At 41.2% G+C, this 19,352-nt stretch overlaps 1 protein-coding gene and 1 long non-coding RNA gene across 6 annotated transcripts in view; one reads left to right on the top strand and one right to left on the bottom strand.

Annotated features, from left to right (window-relative positions):
• Positions 1–1,939: 1,939 nt before the first annotated feature.
• The window catches only part of LOC131237132 (O-fucosyltransferase 38), a 36,133-nt gene continuing 18,720 nt past the window's right edge, over positions 1,940–19,352 (bottom strand). For 3 of the 5 annotated variants that reach the window (XM_058234795.1, XM_058234793.1, XM_058234794.1), the window contains exon 13: positions 1,940–2,269. The gene's annotated coding sequence lies outside the window, so the exon portion shown is untranslated. Of the gene's footprint in view, positions 2,563–19,352 lie in introns of all 5 variants that reach the window. The other 2 variants (XR_009167058.1, XM_058234791.1) reach the window with 2 other exon arrangements.
• On the top strand, positions 2,613–19,243 carry LOC131237133 (uncharacterized). The gene is made up of 2 exons (XR_009167059.1): positions 2,613–2,726; positions 19,160–19,243. It is a non-coding gene; the product is annotated as an uncharacterized LOC131237133 (long non-coding RNA).

Here is a 19,352-nt window from a genome sequence, read left to right as displayed (position 1 = left end):
AAGATATTTGTCCAAGGTGACCTGGTAGCACAGACCTTAGTCTAGGAGATGGTCTGGGTCAAACTCCTGCTTCCATATTAGCTCAACCACTTGCTTCTACTTCTGCTTCCAAACTTTGCAGTGTGCAATACACCAGCGTCACCAGGCAGCAATGATAATGGCCCACTTGGCTTTGGCGGCATGAGAACACTCTTGGCGTGTGAAACAATCCACTACCGAGTTGCCCAGTTACGGATATGCCTCTTGCTGAAAGTCAACAATCCTCAGCCTTTTGTCTGTATTGCATGGCTTACCATCCATCTTGTCGTAGGTCTTCACCCCTTAATGTTGACCTTTACAGGCTTCTTACCCTCTATCGATAATTGTTTAGCCAGATAGATGCCTTGTTGCTCACCACAGAGCCAATCCAATCCTTCAGTTGCACCATGTCTCTCGCAACAGAAACCTGCTCGATATACTTTAGTAGTCAGTTCCTGAAAAGTCTAGATAGTCAAAAGTCAGCCAGCAGGTAGACTATCCTTCACACTGGGTTTCTGACGGGAGATGGCGGTAGGAGAGGTTTAGAGCCCTACAACGATCAATGAATTGTTGACCAGTTTCATTTATTTGATGCTTGGTAATGGTCAACTCGGCCAAGCTAACATCCTGTTCGGATGAGATAAATTGGCAGCAACTAACGTATCCTACATCTTGTCTCACTCCATAAATTGGCAAGGAATGTATACTACATACATCTGGTCTCATGTGTGGATGGAGTTTGGCACTTCTGCTCAAGTAGACGTGCAGATAGGATTACTCTCTTTGGGTTGCCCCATTTTATATGCAGTACACATATACATGTGATCCATGATTAATGTACATGTTATAAACATAAATCATGACCAAAATAGAAATCATCTACAACCACCATTAGGGAGTCTTTGACTTACATGATCAGCACACTACCATTATTTTATTGTCCATAGCATGTTCATATTGCAAGCTACTTGGTCCATGACATAGATCTCCAACATGTGTGTCATCTGTCTTGATCTTAGGCACATGTTCCACACCCTCACATTAGGGGTTCTTCATTGAATATTCATGGGTCACCACTCCCAAGCCACGACTCTATTAGAGAGGTCGGAATCATCTACAACCTGTTTTACAAAGTCCACATCACACCAAAGTTCTATGGGGCCCACCGTGTTTTATGTGCTCCATCAATTTCTTAAATATTATTTGCTTATGTCGGGTGTTACTTCAATGACATTACTTGATGGTTACATGTTTCATATTATGTATTAGTTTACTAGTTATATAACCAATCTAATCCTACAAAAACCAACCTAGCCCAACTCAAATATCAATAGAGTTGAGTATTTAACACCTTGGGTTGGGTAGCTTGGCCTAATTAGGCATTAGGCCGACTCCTGGGGTTGGGTTGGGCTAGAGTTGACCATCTACCCAACCCACCCTGCCAGATTTGCACCTCCACTCTTGATGACAACTGCTACATGACCCTGCTCGATATCTGAGCTGCCCATCAGATGATCCCCCGGTGTATATGTGCTGTCTCAAACACCAACTAGTCTGATCATTGGGTGGGCCATCTTTTTTTTTAATGATCTGTGGGTGATCACTTCCTATGTATGCATTGAATGTGGATCGTTGGTCAACTCTCATAACCATTCATTTATTATGTACACACAAACCACCTGATGATCATACAGGCCTGAGTTTTCAGACAGTGGGAAGCACCTAATGAGTGTCTCCACCGTCATACACATGGGTCTCATCTCCATGTATATGACGATTACACTCTCCAGTGCACTAGTGTGTGCACTTTAGCACTCTCCATCTTTATAATATAAAATTTATAACATTTTTATCAGTAATTTCAGCATTCAACAAAAGGTTATAAATGACCAAGAATGCCATTACCTACAATTTTCAGGCATGAAGCTCAAACCAAAGCATTTCTCTGCTTAAAACTGATGCCCATACCAATAACATTTTTTTAGTTACAGAAGAACGAAAGAAAGAATGGAAGGAAGATGATGCTCCAGCTAAGAGGAATTACTATATCCAGAAAATCTATGGACACTTAGGATAAGAAACCTACAGTGACGATTTTCCCAAAATTTCTTTGAATACACTTTATTTGACCAGGCATTGAACTTAGAAAGCATGGTAGGAAAATAAGTCAAGGCACCCAAAAGCATGGAGGGGAGGCGAGGCGAGGCGAGGCAAGCAATAAACCAAACCTCTGTAAGATCCGTAGATTCTCCTGATAAGGCCACAAGTTGGAACAAAGCAGAAAACAGGCATTATGCACTTATCAACTAAATTATTCAGAGGGAAAATAGATTATTTTATTAACGAATATATCAGTTTGTTTTCCTCATTTCTTGAGAATAGATGGAAGTGATTCTTATGTCAATGTGGATTGCACATCTAAAAGAATATATCCACAATTCGCATACAGTAGCACCAACCATCCACTCATTGATCATAAGACTCGCTGTAAAAAAATGGGGAAACTTGCCGACTTCACTAGGAGTAAGGAGGGGATGAACCAGGCTGTGAAAAAGAAAACAAAACAGCTTCAACTCAATTTCAACCCCCCAAGTAACAGGTCGACTCAAGTACAAGTGCACTTTTTCTTCTTTTTCTTTTTTCTTTCTTTTTTTTTTTTCAATCAAAATTACAATTTGGATAGTCTTCCAAGTTGAACATCTGCTCAGGTTGTGATGGGGACATCACGCGCACATGCACGCCTCCCCTACGCACGTACACAAGGAGGAGGACCCCACCGTCGATTTGGATCGATGACGACATCTAGGGAAGTCCTCCTAACTAAAAGACTACATTTTAGTCCCTTTGAGTGGACCCGATCGTCATATGAATCCCACCATGGGTTCTCATGATCGTGGCCCACTATTCTAAACGATCTAGTACTTTGAGTTTTGGTTATTTTTGTCATTAGGAACATCATAGATTGATGGGGACATCACGCGCATACGCACGCCCCCCATACGCACGTACGCAAGGAGGAGGAGGGCCCCACCATCGATCTGGATCGATGACAACGTCCAGGGAGGGCTTCCTAGTTAGAGGACTGCGTTTTGATTCGTTGGAGTGGACACGATAGTCATGTGAATCTCACCATAGGTTCTCATGATCGTGGCCCACTATTCTAATTAATCTATTACTTTGGATTTTGCTTGTTATTGTTATTAGGAATATTATGAACGGTTTCGATTGCTTTGATTAGTTGTTATTTTTTATTACTTCGCTGCCAAGTAATAGGTTGCGCACATGGCGCGAGTTTTTGAGGTATAGGGTTTTATTATAAATAAAAACCCCTTGCAGTCTTTTTTTCAAATTGAAGATTAATAAAATTTCTATATTTTTCTGCTCCTCTAAATTTCTAAGTTGTGGAGATTCAATTGGGTGTGAAACCCTCCCTTCCTCGAAGGGCCGACTACCGTAGTGCGAAGCCACACCTATCCCCATTCGCCCTCACCTTCTACCATCCATATTTCTCCTCCTACAATCATCTACGCTTCACATCCATCCTCTATTGCAGCCGTTTTTCCCTCTACAGCAGATTTCCAGAATCTGGCCCTGCAGGAGGGCTGAAACTTCGGCGGAGCACCACGCACTGACGGTGCATCGGATCAGGCTCAAATTTGGAGGTTTTGTGGCCCACCCCTAGCCGACCAGGGCCAAGCTAGCCGTTTTCCGATTTGTTGGCCCCACACACGTGTGGGACACCTCCAGCGCACGTGCGTCTGTGCCTCACCGCTGTCCACGCGTATGACGCTTCTCTGGTTCATCTTTCTCCCCTCTTTCACTCCTCTTTCACCCCAAATCCCTAACCCTAACCCTAAATTACTCAAATCCCCAATTTTATGCCCTTTTTTCAACCTTAGGGTTCTCCGAATTGAAATCTTTGAACCCCTTGGATTGGGGAATTATTTTTGTGCATGTGTGGATGAATTTACCCTCCTTTGATTATTGTTTGGTTTATAATTTTAATTGATTCAACCCTATCTTCTGTAAGCCTGGACTTGCATAGATTCCCCCTTAATTGAATGCTTGAATTTTTGTGTGGGATATGAAATTTTGTGTAATTATTTTTGAACTAACGTGATCTAAAGCTTGAAAATCTTGCACATCATATTTGAATTTCATGTCCTGCATCATGGATGGTTTAGATTGCTTTGATTAGTTGTTAATTGTGATTACTTCATCTCTAAGTAATAGGTTGCGCACATGGCGCGAGTTTTGGAATATAAGGTTTTGTTATAAATAAGCACACCTGGTAGGTTGTTTTTCTCATTGATGATTGAATAAAAAAAATCCTGCCGGGTGTGAAACCCTCCCTTCTTCAAAGGGCTAGCTACCGTGATGCAAAGCCACACCCATCTCCTATCGCTCCACCCCCTATCTTCCATAATCATCATCTCATACAACCTTCACGCTTCAAACCCACCCTCTTTTGGCAGCCGATCAATCTTCTTCAACAGGATCGCAGAATCAAGCCGAGGGAGCTGAAACTTCGGCAAAGAACCGCGCACAGACTGATCGTCGATTATCGCGACCAAGGTCAAGCTGGCCTTTTTCTAATTATTGGGTCCCACACACGTGCGGGACACCACTAGCGCACGTGTCAGGTGGGTTTGTTGTCCACACGTGTGGAATCGGTTCCAGGTTCTCTCTTTCCTCTCCTTCACTCCTCCCTCATCTAATTTCCCTAACCCTAACCCTAGATTGTCCTAAATCCCTATTTTTATGCTCTTTTTTAAAACCCTACGGTTTTTTGAATTGAAATCCGTGAATCCCTTAGATTGGGAAAGATTCCTATGCATGTGTGGATGAATCTATTACCCTTTGATCATTGTTTGGTCTATAATTTTTAATCGATCCAGTCCTAGCATGTGTAGGCTTGGACTCTTATAGATCCCCTATGTTGCATGCTTGACTTTATGTGGGATGTGGAGTTTTTGTGAGTGTTTCTAATTTAGTATGATCTTAAGCCTGAATTTTTGCATATCATGTTTAATTTCCATGTCCTATATCAAATTTGGTATCAAAGCTTGGGTTCTTGTATAGGAATGCATTGCATGTTTAAGGTGTGGTTTGTTTATGTCTAATTTGCATCAAGTCTCATCATATAGGGTTGTTTAGGACCTATAACTCACAATAGGGGCTGCTGAATTTTCTGTTGTCAGAAAATCTCCAAATTTCTTGACTGAATTTTCTGTTAACAGGCTATTTAGGCAGTTAGGTTGCTGGAATTTTAGTAGCATTGTGTAGTTTCCCTCATATAGTCTTGTAGGATCATTTAGTCTCATTTAGACGCATATAATTGTGTAGAGGGTTTTCGAATTGAGTTAATAGTTATATGCCCACACGTACGGATCGTGGTTTTGGCTTGCACCTTACACTAAACATGGAGCAATTTCAAGAGTCAATGAACAAACTGACCCAACAGTTTGATTCTTTGGGTAAACGCCTGGAACAACGTATTGACCAACGCTTGGATCAGCTTACTGTGTGTGTTACCCAATTAGAGACCTCAACCTGGACAAACCCCACCATTGGGGAAGATGCTCAGTCTCAAGCAGGTAGTCAAGAGGATAGGCCAAGGAATGGAGGTAGCCAAGGAATTGGTCATAGGCATGTACCTGTGCACCCACACTGTGAGGGGAATCATGATCATTATGACCCAGATGTGCAACTCCTCAAGGGAGAGTAGAAGCTCCTACGTTTGATGGCCACTTAGACCCTAAAGCTTTTCTAAATTGGTTGGCTGATATGGACCACTATTTTGAATGGTATGACATGTCGGATACTCGTTAAGTCCGATTCGCCAAGATGAAGCTTGTGGGCCAAGCAAAGAGGTTTTGGGTTACTGTAGAGAGAAATGAAGAAAGGGCGAGGGAGCTCTCAATAGTCCATTGGGGATAGATGAAAGAAACACTTAAGGAAAAATACCTCCCTTTTTCTTACCACTTGAGATTGGTTGAGGAATGGTAGTCTCTTTGACAGGGTTCCATGAGTGTTGCTGAATACATTGAGAAGTTTGAAGAGTACTTGACCCGTTGTGAAGTTGATGAGGACCACACACTCACCCTTGCTCGATTTAAGACGGGCCTCCGTTCTAACATTAGGAGGGAGTTGCTCACCAAGGACATAGACACTCTTAAACAAATGTATCAAGTAGTATTGAAGGTCGAGCAATACCTCAAAACATCTATAGGAAGGCGGTTTGAGTTTCACGATCCTGGCGCTAAGGTCAACCCTTCTAGGGCTAAGCCTAGCACTAGGTACCAAAACAAACCTTTCAGTAGTTCTCGGTCTAGGCCGAAGGATGATAAGGGTAAAGAGGTTGTCGGGTCTACCTCGCGTAGAAGTGGAGCAACTAAGTGTTTTAGGTGTCAAGGGTTTAGTCACCTTGCCCACCAGTGCGGCACGAAAGAAGATACCAAAGTGCTCTTTATTGATGGGCAAGTAGAAGTAGTGCCCTCAGAAAGTGACGATGAAGAAGAAGAGTATGAGCTAACAGAAACCCCTAGTGATGAGGAAGAGGGAGCGTAAGAGTCTACAACCCTAGCCGTTATGCATTGCACCTTTACCCAAGCTAAGAATATCGATGATTGGCGTCACAACACAATCTTCTATACTTATGCAGAGTGTGGTGATAAGAGTTGCAGGATGATCGTGGATAGTGGTAGTTATGTCAATGTAGCATCAACCGGTACCGTGAACCATTTGGGCTTGAAGCTCGAAGCCCATCCTTAACCCTAAAGAGTATCTTCGGTTGATGAGACTTCCATTCCAGTCTCGCACCGTTGTCTTGTCCCTATTCAGTTTGGATCATATAAAGACACGCTTTGGTGTGATGTTGTTCCCATGGATGTTGGCCATATCATTCTAGATAGACCCTAGCTCTATGACAGGGATGTTACCATATTTAATCGGTCAAATGTGTGTACATTCTGGTTTAAGGGCAAGAAAGTTAAACTAAATCCACTTCCACCCAAAAACACGACTAGAAAAGAATCCACCACACAGAGTGGTGTGAGCGGCTCAAAAGAATTGAAAGAATCGAAGTCCAAGTCTAAGCCTCTCCATATTCTAAATGCCAAAGACTTTGAGCGAAAGACTGAGTCAAACTCGATAGCGTACACCCTTGTGGCTAGGGAGAGTGCACCAGAGGCTAGTGTAGAGTTACCCACTAAGGCTATTCCGGTAGTAGATGAGTTCCGTGATGTCTTTCCTACTGATCTACCGGATGAGCTTCCCCCTATGAGGGACATACAACATTGCATTGATTTAGTCCCTCGGACAACTCTACCAAACCTCCCTCATTACAAAATGAACCCAAAGGATCATGCGGAGTTGAAGAGGCAGATTGATGAGCTCCTAGAAAAGGGTTTCATTAGAGAGAGCATGAGCCCATGTGTCGTGCCTGCCCTTTTTACACCTAAGAAGGATGGCACATGGAGGATGTGTGTTGATAGTAGGGTCATCAACAAAATCACAGTCAAGTATCGATTTCCCATACCGTGTCTTGATGACATGTTAGATATGATGGCCAATGCTACTATCTTCTCGAAAATTGACCTCAAAAGTGGTTATCACCAAATCCGTGTGCACACTAATGATGAGTAGAAGACGGCCTTCAAGACGAAGAATGGGCTATACGAGTGGCTAGTTATGCCTTTTGAGCTGACTAATGCCCCAAGCACTTTCATGCGTGTGATGACCCAAGTGTTGAGACCCTTCATGAGGAAGTTCCTGGTCGTTTACTTTAATGATATCTTAATTTATAGCATGATAAAAACACCTCAACCATTTGAGATAGGTTTGTAGGATCCTTAAAGTTGAGAAACTATACCCCAACCTAAAGAAGTGTACGTTTTTGTCTAGTAGTGTTATCTTCTTAGCTTTTGTTGTGTCAGCTGAGGGCGTATTGGTGAATTCCAAGAAGGTCAAGGCTATCATCAATTGGGCCTGAACCCCGCAATATTCATGAGATGCGCAACTTTCACGGCATAGCCACCTTCTATAAGCGGTTCATTCGAGGCTTCAGTTCCATTATGGCTCCCATCACGGATTGCATAAAAAAGGGAATGTTTCAATGGACAAAGGCAGCCTCGAAGGCCTTCAAGGAAATGAAGATCAAGATGACCAAAGCTCCAGTCACACGACTCCCGGATTTTTCAAAAGTTTTTGAAGTCGCATGTGACGCGTCAGGAGTTAGCATAAGAGTACTTATTCAAAAAGGGCACCTTGTCGCCTTCTTTTAGTGAGAAACTGAATGAGCGAAACAAAAATATTCCACCTATGACAGTTTTATTGGGTAGTGCAATCATTGCGCCATTGGCATCATTACCTATTGCCGCAAGAATTCGTCTTATTCTCAGATCATGAGGCCTTGAGATATCTGAACTCTCAGAAGAAATTAAACCCTAGACACGCCAAGTGGGTACAATTCCTTCAAGAGTACACTTTTGTACTTAAGCACAAGGCCTGTGTAAAGAATAAGCTTGCTGACGCATTGAGTCGTCGAGTCGCATTACTCAATTCCACGAGTGTCGAAGTCACGGGCCTCGAGCTCATCAAAGAAGATTATTCTAAGTGTCCAGATTTTGGAGTTGTATACGCATCCTTGTTAAAGAGTCCGTTAGGAGCTAGCAGTGAGTACTTGATTTTAAACAAATATTTGTTCAGGAGTGACCGTTTGTGCATACCTCGCACTTCCCTTCGTGATTTTCTTGTCTGGGGTTACATTCAGGAGGGGTCACGGGTCATTTTGGTCGAGACAAGACCATTGCCCTAGTGGAGGATAGGTTCTATTGGCTAAGCCTCAAGCGAGACGTAGCCAAAATTATAGGGCAGTGCCGTACTTGTCAACTAACAAAGCAGAAAAAGCACAACGCAGGGCTATACACACCTTTGCCAGTACCATTCGCCCCTTGGCAGGACATCAGTATGGACTTCGTGCTTAGGCTCCCCAAGACTATTCGGAAGCACGATTCCATATTTGTTGTCGTGGACCATTTTTCTAAAATGGCCCACTTCATTCCTTATTCGAAGACCTCCGATGCATCTCATGTTGCCAAATTGTTCTTTAGTGAGGTCATCAAACTACATGGGTTACCAAAAACCATAGTGTCTGACCGTGACGTGCGATTCATAAGTTATTTTTAGAAGACACTGACACATGATGAATACTAGGCTCCAATTTTCTTCTGCCTACCATCCTCAAACCGATGGCCAGACTGAGGTGGTCAATAGGAGCCTAGGGAATTTGCTCAGATGTTTAGTAAGGAAAAACGCCAGGACATGGGACGCCGTACTACCTATAGCTGAGTTTGATTTTAATAGTTCTGTCAACAAGTCCACAGGTTTAAGTCTTTTTGAAGTCGTTACTGGTTATAAACCTAGGAAACCTATCGACCTAGTCCCATAGGCCATCAGAGTCTTCAGAGTCTTTTGCACATCACAGTCATTCATTGCATCAAGAAATCAGGCAAAAGATCACTACTAGTAATGAACATTCTAAACTTTCTGCAGACCAGCAAAAACGTTTTAAGTCAATATTGGAAACTCTGTGATGGTCCGCATCAGGCCAAAGCAGCACCCTCAGGGAGCCGTTTGTAAATTACACGCGCGTAGCGCTGGACCATTCAAAATTATAAAACGAAACGGTCTCAATGCGTATGTGGTAGATCTTCCACCTTCCATGGGCATTAGTTCCATATTCAATGTGGAGGATCTAGTTGCTTTTCGGGAAACCCCTAATACATTGTCTAGCCTTTCGCCCCACCATCCTAATTCCCCAGACCTTTTCGTTGATCCATGGCCTCTTCCCAACCCTACTTCCTAGCCTCTACCTCCCATACTTACCCTTCCCACACGCAGAGGAGAGAGGATATCCTGGACTATCAGATAGTTTCGACATTGGATGGCGGATTTCAAAAGTTCCTGATTAAGTGGAAGTCACGCCCAGTTGCAGATAGTACGTGGCTCACTGAGGAGGAGCTTCAAAGACTTGATCCTAACATCTTGGAGCAGTTCAGGAGTTTTATTTTGCCAGTGGTGAAATTTCGTAGCCGGGGAGAGTTGATGGGGACATCATGCTCATACACACGCCTCTCCTACGCACGTACACAAGGAGGACCCCACCGTCGATCTGGATCAATGACGACATCCAAGGAAGTCCTCCTAGCTAGAGGACTGCATTTTGGTCCCTTGGAGTGGACCCGATCGTCTTATGAATCCCACCATGGGTTCTCATGATTGTTGTAAGACCCCGTCCATTCCGTACCATTTGCTATACTTATCTACATGATGATCGACGCCCTTGGCCAGACCTGGACTAGCTGTGCATAGTGCATACCCAGTTGATCGAAACCCCAACACTTCGAAACAGATTTCATATCGACTGCCCCATCGCCGCGATCGCGTAGGTACCACCAGTGCGTTTGTACGACGCTCCATTAGTGAGATACGCCTTGAAGAATCGTTATTGTATCATATGCGCATGGCGTCATATACTCCATTCCACACATGTGCACAGCACATGCCATGCACACATGCACATGCCACACATGGGTGAGAGAATCTCTACCCATGTGTGTGATGTCACCCTCCCATGTCATCCCCCTCTCATGTGCTCCCCAAAGTCAGCTTCTCTCCATACCATACCCTATGCATGACATCATCACACCATGCCATCCCATGTCCCTTTAATCCACCATTAATTACTAATCATGAATTAATTGTCATAATCCTAGCCTAAGCAAACATTAATCACATTAGCCTAACCTAACCACATTTTTATCCATTTCTTTACAAATACTCCTCCATCCCTTGGCATTTTTACCATTTCCTACAACAAGGAGAGAGAGAGAGAGAGAGAGAGAGAGAGGAGTGATCTTGGTGGGCCATCAATCCCATCCCTTCCATCCATCTCAACCATCCATCTAGTCCATCAAGTGAGTACACCCCCTCCACTCTTATGGTTTGTTTTCTTTCTTAATTATTTGGATGATTAATTGTGGTAGTGATGTGATGATAATGATAATAATGATGGAATGAAACTCATTAACCATGGCCCCCACCATTGCATTTAGATGCAATCTGAACTCTTCATAAAACTATATGGATGCCCTTTTTAAGAAAATATTGTGGGGCCCACCGTGCACCCCACATGATGTATACGGTAGATCCAAGTCGTCCATCCACTTTCCCTTATCATTTTAAGTGGGCCACATTGAAAATCAGGGCCAGTCCAATGATCAAGTGGGACATACCGCTTTAATCAGTGAGGGTTGAACTTTACCATTAAATAAATAAATAAAATCTAAGAGAACTAGACATTGTTGCTGCCAACGTCCAGAGGACGCTACAACAAGCAGCGTCCCAGCTGCTTTAAAAAACGAGCAGGGGCTATGGACCCACAATAGGCCCCTCCTCATGATGTATGTATTTAATCCACGCAGTCCATCCAATTTCCCAGCTCATTTTAGGCATTGAGCCGAAAAATGAAGCCAATCCAAATCTCTGTTAGGCCATACCATCAAAAAAATTATTTTAATAGTGATGTTTACTACCAAAACTATTAGAACCCGCTGTGATGTTTCTGTATGCCAAAAAATGCTCAATATTGGGCTTGTTAGATCTGTCCCGGGCCATAGAACCCAGCAGACGGACTGGATTGTCCTGATGTGGGCCCCACCTATGAAAATCCTCAAAAAAACAAAAACAAAAAAAAAAAATTATATATAAGACGCTACTGCTGCCAGCGTCCTGCGGCTTGGAACGGCAAGGTCCCTGGGACCCAGCAGCAGGCCCCACCTTGATGTATGTCGACCATCTACACCGTGCATTTGATGGGTCCCCTTTAGATTATGGGACATCCCAAAAATCAGCCGTACACCGAACTCAGGTGGCCTACACCATCTACATCATGTGAAGATCAGCAATATTTGTGGGTTTGATCATGAGGCATGTGTTATATCCAAATTGTCCATCCATTTGGCGAGCTTAAGGCTTGAGAAGAAAAATAAGACAGATCTAACTATCAAGCGGTCCACACTACAGCGAGGGATTGAACGTCTACCATTGAAACCCTTTTTGGGTCACGGAAATTTTGTACCAATATGAAATTTGTTTTTCCTCTTATTTCACGTCTTTGTGACCTTACAAACAGATTGGATGGAAAATAAACGTTATGGTGGGCCCTGTGAATTGTTTAACGATGGGATCATTATCTCCACTACTATTAGTGGTGAGGTCTAAATAATCTTTGGATATGATTCTTTTTTTTAGATAATGCTTTAAAATGATCTCTATATAGATAAACAGTGTAGATATAATAAATACATCACTTTGGGACCCATGTATCTATGATCTCCTTGAACCGTTCGTGCAACTCGGAGCTTGAGAATTAAAAAAACACTTACTGGGGTCCACTTGAAATTTTGATACATCTGAAACTTGATTTGACCCCTTAACCAAGTGGGACACACATAATGGATGGGCTGGATTTGTGAACCACGCCTCGATGACCCTACAAATGATTACGAATGTTTTAAGGGGGATAAGTAGGTGCTTCTTTTGATACCCATGTAGGGCCCACCAAACCATGGGACCCACCATGATATATAGGCTACATCCAAACCATCAGTCTATTTTAGCAACTCAAGAAATAGTGTTGTTGTAATGTCCGCCATTAAAACCTCCTAGAATTTCACCATAATATGTGTGTTAGATCAACATTATCTATCGGCTTTTGCAAACCTTATAAATGTCGCCCTGCCACATCAGTGGGACCCACCCACTTGGATGAGTCCAAATTGCCCGTAGTTGAAACCTTTGAGGGTCCACTTTGATGTTTAGGAGAGATCCAACCTGTCCATTTGTGTTGCACAGATTGTGACCCTCCAAAATGGCCAACCTCCTTAGGGTCACTTTAACATTTATTTGTCACCCAAAACTGGGTGGGCCCACCATGTGGGACCAACTATAAAGTTTATTTTCCATCAAAGTTTGTTGGGGGCGGTTGTGTGCCCCACTGTTATGTTTATATACCATCTAAACCATACAAAAGTAATCCCTATTAGATAAACTGAAAACATGAAGACATCGCTTGAGCCAAAATTCCCTAGCCCACTTAAACCAATGAACTGATGATTTTGTGCGTCCCACTTACCTATGCGACCTTGTGATCTTGTATGGCCCACTCACCTTTTTTTGGCTTTTAATCTTATGTTTGTAAGATGTGTGAATGACCGCTTAATCCAATGTAAGGGTGCGATATATGTATTTGGCCCCTTAATCATGTGGGTATGTATGGCCACCTAATCAAATGAAATTGTGGAGTATATGTGGTCGTCTAACCGTATGATTGCGAAATCCACACAAGGCCAACCAACTACATGAAATTAGGTGGCATTAGTGACCACCCAATGACATGACCACATGCTTACAGGCTTAGTCATAGTCACATAAACCATGAACAATCGGGTTGTCCGTGTAGATTTTCTTAGTCATGAGAATTATGATATGGGTTGGATTATACAGCTTGATAATGGAGTGACCCTAAATTCGGTGACATGCGACATAAATACAACCCTTACATTATGCTCATAGGAGGCATATGCGGGGACCACTAAACCATATCTGATGTGATGGAAGCTAGTTCTTGGCTTCTTGATCACGTGACACCGAATCTGAGTCATTCTCCGTATGAAGTATTGGGGGATCATAGTTTAAGAGTTAGTGTAACGTAGTGTAACCGAGTATGGTATGTATGCTTGTGATTGTACCTTGGATGCTTTGAGATAAGGTTACTAGACCATGATACTAATTGTATATCCACTCAACCAAGTGAAATTATGGCATCGACAACCTGACCATGTGTGAGCTTAATAAAGTGGTTGCCTATAGATGTATGAGTTATGGTGTAGTAAAAATAAATAACCATGTGACTTTAAATCCTTTATTATGACAAGTAGAGTGACATTTGTGTGGCCACTCAACCATATGGACTTCTGATAATGGAGTGGCCATAAGACTATGTGGGCATATAAGAATTGTGTAATTACTCAGACTCGTGGACTATGCTGATGGTGAACCTCTTCGGTGTGTGAACTTAGGACGTGTGTTAGATTGATTACGGAACCTACCTTGATGTAAGTATTGCATATTTCACCATTTATCAATTAGGCTAGCTAATTCTAGAACATGATTCCAAAATGACCTAGATCCAATTCCAAAATAAGTCAAACGATATGAAATAGTGTTAATTGAATGTATAACTTCCGAACACTTGTGAACCCACTCAATGTACGTATTTTATCCGCACTGTTCAATTGTTTTACCAACCAAACAGTTCAATCATGGAGCCCGCTAACGTGTGCCTTGTGCATCAGAACTATTCTTCCTTGTACTACCTTAATGTATGTAAGACACCTATATTATCTACTTGTTGGGACACACCGTAATGCTTGTGTGTGGACCCATCTGCTTGCAGGACCACTTGGAAGTAGAACCCACTACGTTGTATGAGACAAACCCACGTCGTCCAACCGTGACTAACTCTTATATGTATATTATATACCCAAGTCGTTCAACTTAGAGCTCACTGTATCTTATGAGGTTTACATGTGCCTTCTAAACCAATATAGAACTACTATGATAATTATTTGTAATCCAACCTACTAGCAGCCCACTCGAAGGTGAAGCCCACTACACTGAGTTTCAATAGCACCATCCAAGGTGTCCCGTATCGGTATCAGTTGGCGTAACGGTGACCTCCAAAACCGATACGGATACGAGGGCGTAACGGTGATACGGGGGCGTAACGGCCCGTAACAGCGCAAATTATTTTTTTTTGCCAAAAAAATATGGATTAAATCCGGAATATTCTAAGCATTCCAAATATGCATTCATTTATAAATTGGAACATGTTTATGGTGGTGTAACGGTCCACTCTTTGGTGAGAAGTTGTATCGGACTGTCTGATGAATTTATGAACCAGATAACCTGAATTTGACTACAAAATTCATATATTTAATTTTCTAACTATCTACTATCAATGATAGATATATTAGAATGAATGTAATATGAAAATATCTTACATTTAGGTGTTTGCAATTATTTTTGAGGGCCAAAATTCATGCGTAAATAGAAAAAAATATATAAAAAAAATATAAAATGGCACCCCAAATATGTAAAATGCACATTAACATGTTCTACTATGATTAACACATCATATGACATCATTAAAACAACAAAAGAATCATTAAAAAATGATTTTTCGAATTTTCAAAAAAAGGGCCGAAATAAATGCGTAAATAGAAAAAAATATAAAATGGCACCCCAAATATGTAAAATGCACATTAACATGTTCTACTATGATTAACACATCATATGGCATCATTAAAACAGCAAAAGAATCATTAAAAAATAATTTTTCGAATTTTCAAAAAAAGGGCTGAAATAAATGCGTAAATAGAAAAAAATATAAAATGGCACCCCAAATCTGTAAAATGCATATTAACATGTTCTACTATGATTAACACATCATATGGCATCATTAAAACAGCAAAAGAATCATTAAAAAATGATTTTTCGAATTTTCAAAAAAAGGGCCAAAATAAATACGTAAATAGAAAAAAATATATAAAATATATAAAATGGCACCCCAAATCTGTAAAATGCACATTAACATGTTCTACTATGATTAACACATCATATGACGTCATTAAAACAGCAAAAGAATCATTAAAAAATGATTTTTCGAATTTTCAAAAAAAAAGGCCAAAATAAATGCGTAAATAGAAAAAAATATTAAAAAAATATAAAATGGCACCCCAAATCTGTAAAATGCACATTAACATGTTCTACTATGATTAACACATCAAATGGCATGATTAAAACAGCAAAACAACCATTAAAATTTGATTTTTCGAATTTTAAAAAAAGGGGCCAAAATTCATGCGTAAATAGAAAAAATTATTAAAAAATTATTAAATGGAACCCCAAATCTGTAAAATGTACATTAACATGTTCTACTATGATTAACACATCATATGACATGATTAAAACAGCAAAACATATTTAAAAAAGTATAAATACCTATTTTTGACGAATTTCTGAAAAATAGCCCACCGAGCTTTGATTCAAAAAAATCTGTAATATAATGTGTTTTTATCTCAAATACCTAGCTAAGGTTGGTCGAAATTAGTAGTAGAAGGAGTGAAAAATAGTTTGGAAGCAAGAGGTTTCCAAAAAATAGCAAAAAATGAGCTTAAAATGAAAAAAAAAAAAAAGTTACCGTTACGGGCCTGTTACGGCCGTTACACCCTGTAACGGGCCCGTATCGGCCAATACGGACTAGGATACAGGTCTCACATAACCCACTTGAAGGTGAAGCCCACTACATTATATGAGTTTCACTAGCACCATCCATCCTGTGGCTCATTTACTATATATTATATCTATGCCTTTCATCTCATAACCACTTAATGCATGTACTTTATGTCACCACCACTCGTTAACCATAAGGCCTAGTTAGGGTATAAACATGTGGTCCTAATAGAAGAAAATCATGTCGGGCTAAAGCCGCTAATGGAATATCTATCTTGCGAAGGATATGGTATAATTCTGAATACAATTAATGCTCGTGATTATGATAGTTATGGATGATATTAGTGATGTTAGTGATTATGGTTAATAGAAGTATGTGATTTAATATCTTGATTAATGTTGTTCCACTTCCTGGCATACTAAATTCATCTACTTAACCATGTTGATATTAATCATACTCATGCACCATGGAATGATGGTATGTGCAAGTGTAATTCAATACATTTGTTCATGTGTAAGATATGTCTTCTTTAATCTAGTCACATGACCATGGATTGATATAGTTGATAGTCGCACATGACGATTATATGTCATTTTTGGCTTAAAGGTTCAGCAGACCCTAAACTCATGGCATTATATGCATACCATATGCCCTTGAACGTATGCCTTATCAAAATTGCTTGAATTCATGCATAATCATGACATACATGATGATCGAAATACCACAGTCGTGCCGTATAACATGAGTTAGATCTTGACGACGAAATATACATCTATGATGATGACTTGGGTTATCCCTGAAAATGAACGAGACACTGGAAATGTGAAAATAGTAGGGGATGATGTGCCCCTTAGGTTGAAAGTCCTTAAACCCCGATGCTACCTAGAGATACCTCGCCGTTAGGCCGAAAGGATACATGGGTCATGGATTTGACTCCCACTGACGAGGTCGGGTTGAGAAGAGGTGGGTTCAACCTACTTAAGGGCTGAGGTGCAAACAGGGACCGGTCTAACCCGCCGGCGGGGAGAAGCGCAAACAAGGTCTGCTACTAGTATACAAAATGGAGGTTGTAACCCCATTGGTGGGTAGCGAGGTCGATTGCTGGTGTCTGGTACATGGGTGTCGACTACAGTGTTTTCCCGAGATATACAGTTATGATATGGCATGACAATATGATGGTGATGATGTGATTACGAATGTGTGAAATACGGTTATGGCTGTGGCATAGGAAAAATGAAAATATGACTTGGTGATACTGGTAGCATTGACTCGGAGTATTACTGTGATACGTATGCATTGCATTGGCATTGGCATCATACCTTACGTACTACACGCCTTTCACCATACATGATTTCTTCGTGGCATATTTATCTTGCTTGCATGTAAGACACTGCATATACGTGTGTACTCAGTAGGCTTTTTGCCTAAGCTTCCTATTTCCTATTTTTTTCAGGACAGGAGTAGCTTGGAAAACTTAGCTTTCTCGATGCATTGTATCTATTTTTTGATTTGGAAATGTTGACATTGTGTACCTTTTGGAAAGCATTGTAATCGTAAAGATCCGGATTTATAATGGAGAGTGTTGCTCAGTATTTTGATCATGGATCTTCATGCTCAGGTATTATTATATGTATATACAAAAAATTCAGTCAAAAAATCTTCCTTGTGGTGCGCCGAACTCAGGACTTGGTGTATGGAAGTCGAGTGCCGAATTTGGGGCATTACAGAAGTTGTCCGTTCCCGAATTTGGGGTGTGACAATCGTGGCCCGCTATTCTAAACAATCTAATACTTTGAGTTTTGGTTATTTTTATTATTAGGAACATCATGGATGGTTTAGATTGCTTTGATTAGTTGTTAATTGTGGTTACTTTATCTCTAAGTAATAGGTTGTGCACATGGGACAAGTTTTGGGGTATAGGGTTTTGTTATAAATAAGCACCCCCGGTAGGTTGTTTTTCTCATTGATTATTGAATAAAAAAATCCTGCGTTTTGCTTTTTTAAATTCTCTGAGTTGTGAAATCTTAATTGGGTGCGAAACCCTCCCTTCTTCGAAGGGCTAGCTACCGTGGTACAAAGCCACACCCATCTCACATCGCCCCACCCCATATCTTCCATAATCATCATCTCATATAGCCTTCATGCTTCAAACCCACCCTCTTTTGGCAGCCGATCCATCTTCTTCAGCAGACTCGCAGAATCAAGCCCGCAAGGGGGCTGAAAATTCGGCGGAGCACCGTGCACAAACCGATCGTCGGATCATTACGAAACTTGGGGGTTTTGTGGTCCACCCCTAGCCGACCAGGGCCAAGCTGGCCTTTTTCAGATTAGTGGACCCCACACACGTGCGGGACACCACCAGGGCACGTGTCAGGAGGGTTTGTTGTCCACACGTGCGGAATCGGTTCCAAGTTCTCTCTTTCCTCTCCTTCACTCTTCCCTCACCTGATTTCCCTAACCCTAATCCTAAATTGTCTTAAATCCCTATTTTCATGCTCTTTTTAAAACCCTACGATTTTCCGAATTGAAATCCGTGAATCCCTTGGATTGGGAAATATTCCTATGCATGTGTGGATGAATCTATTACCCTTTGATCATTGTTTGGTCTATAATTTTTAATCGATCCAGTCCTAGCATGTGTAAGCTTGGACTCTTATAGATCCCCTATGTTGAATGCTTGACTTTATGTGAGACATGGAGTTTTTGTGAGTGTTTCTAATTTAGTATGATCTTAAGCCTGAATTTTTGCATATCATGTTTAATTTCCATGTCCTGCATCAGGTTGAGTCCAACTCAGTTCTGGCATTGAGGTTGTTGGTTTTTGGTACAGAGTCTGTTTATTGTATAAAAAAGCAAGGAATTCCTCGAACACATTAGCTCTAAAATGAGATCATTGAACATCATCATAACCTTGTCTCAGTTATTTGGGGTGGTTTTACAAATCATTTTTAACCAATCATCAAGATTTGAAACA

Source organism: Magnolia sinica, chromosome 2 (genome assembly GCF_029962835.1).
Source record: "Magnolia sinica isolate HGM2019 chromosome 2, MsV1, whole genome shotgun sequence".
In the NCBI taxonomy this organism is placed as follows: Eukaryota; Viridiplantae; Streptophyta; class Magnoliopsida; order Magnoliales; family Magnoliaceae; genus Magnolia; species Magnolia sinica.
This window is presented reverse-complemented; position numbering and strand designations above follow the sequence as displayed.